Source organism: Danio rerio, chromosome 10 (assembly GCF_049306965.1).
Source record: "Danio rerio strain Tuebingen ecotype United States chromosome 10, GRCz12tu, whole genome shotgun sequence".
Classification (NCBI taxonomy): Eukaryota; Metazoa; Chordata; class Actinopteri; order Cypriniformes; family Danionidae; genus Danio; species Danio rerio.
The window spans coordinates 23089289-23091560 of record NC_133185.1 but is presented as its reverse complement, the minus strand read 5'-3'; positions in this window follow the sequence as shown (position 1 = coordinate 23091560).

Here is a 2272-nt window from a genome sequence, read left to right as displayed (position 1 = left end):
ACATTTTTTAAGTTTTAGAAAAAATATATATTCACTTTGTGATTTCGTTACAGTAATTTAACTGATTATTTTGGACTATACTCCCATCACTGATTATATTTATCTTTATCTAAAATGTAATTAAATTACTCAATAAGAAATTTATTCACTCATACTATTTATAATATATGTAAATCTCAGTGCAAAGGAAATATAAATAATACACTTTTCATTCTTTAGAAAAATGATTTAAACCTGGCATTTTAGCTTTCTTAACTTAAACAAATACTTATTAACATGTTATTTAGATAAACAGAACTCTGGAAAAAAAGTTAAACATGTATACAAAAAGTTTCCAAGTGATGATACCATTTATTATACACGGATATACATCAAATTATATATTATATTCCGCCTAATTTCCTCCCGGTTGGACTCGGAGCTCCTCTCCTCCTTTCGTTCCCGGGCAGCTGAGCTCTTTGTAGCCGGAGGTAGCGTAGCTGCGGGCGGGGGAGGTGCGCGGTGCGGTCGCTGACAGTGTAGGACAGACAGACAGTTCAAACAACACACAAACCAGGAAAACGTTTGATTCTGTTGCGTGTCGCTCTCGCGGGCCGTTTCGCGCTATTATGCCACAGTATTTCTCGGATCTGCTACTGTACCGCCTAAGTTACATACTGTAACTTACTTCCGTGTTATCCGTTCCCTCGGGGATACAACGCGATCTGCGCAGAAACAGTACGATTCAAACCTAGAATAAAGTACCGTGCTTAAGGACACCAAATATAAGGCTTTCTTGACGCAGTTTGGTCATTTTCATTTAAATACTAATTAAAGTGCAATTTTATTCATACTGTCTCTTTTATTCTGTGAAGTAACCATAGTAACTTGCTGCCGCCATCTTTATTTTTACGCACTTCGCCTCTGATTCGTCAGATCAATAGGGGGCGTGACATCCTCCTTGTATCTTTCTGATTGGCCAGTATTTTTACGCACTTCGCCTCTGATTCGTCAGATCAATAGGGGGCGTGACATCCTCCTTGTATCTTTCTGATTGGCCAGATCCCAAAAGTGTGTATCATTGCGTCATTGCAGTTCTCCTAGAGAACTGTTCTGTCTGGTTGTTGAATCTGATTGGTGACTAATAACCATGCAACATTCTGCAAATAACAGCATGCGTACAGCCTCTTCACCCTTCACCCTTATGTATTACTCCACCCACAGCGACAAGCAGAGGACACTCAACAGTTTGACAAATATTGCTGCTGTTGGACAACATAATGTACCTTTGAGGCTTTTTTTTAGGAGATAATGCAGTTGTTTAAATTCTGCTGATTGGTGGCATTTCATGCCATTCAGCCTTATCTTAAAATATGAGCAAAAATTACCTGTTTTGTCATCACTTTAGACTTTGTGTCGGCACTGGTGAGGGGCACTGAGGCACTCGACTTGTGGTCTTGGACCAACGCATGCCTCCCAAACGTTCTGATATGCAGCCATATTGCACTGCTACTTGTGTGATATTGTATTATATATATATATATACATATAAATATATATATATATATATATATATATATATATATATATATATATATATATATATATATATATAAATATATATATATATATATGTATATATATATATATATATATATATATATATATATATATATATATATATATATATATTTACTGTATACACGAGTAGCAGTGTGCTATGGCTAAATATCAACACTGGCGGGAGGCCTCAGAAGGCTGCTTCTGGTCTGTGACCCCCTTAAGGAGATGACAAAACACCAAATTTTGCTCACATTTGAAGATTATAAGGCTGAACGTGACATGAAATGCCATCCGTCTACAGATATTTCTCACCAGACTGCTGTTGTGTTTGTGATAAGGAGGGACAAGGCTGCATCCAGCTTCTTATTCGCAGCTTATTTTTGACTCTATCCGGTCCACCTTAAAAACCACGAGGCTTCCACTTTCAGCTTTTTATTCACGCTTAAGAGAACACACAAGGGCTTATTATGCAGTTCTTGTGGATAGACAACGTCAACTGTCTTTGGCCACCGGACAAGCTCTCAGAAATTGTAAATATTTTAAAATATTGCAGATCAGATTCAAGAACCAGACAGAACTATTAAATATTTATTATAATATTTCCCAGAGATGGGTTGCAGCTGAAAGGGCAAGTTGGATAAGTTGGCGGTTCATTCCGCTGTGGCGACCCTGGATATAAACATATATATATATATATTTATATATATATATATATATATATATATATATA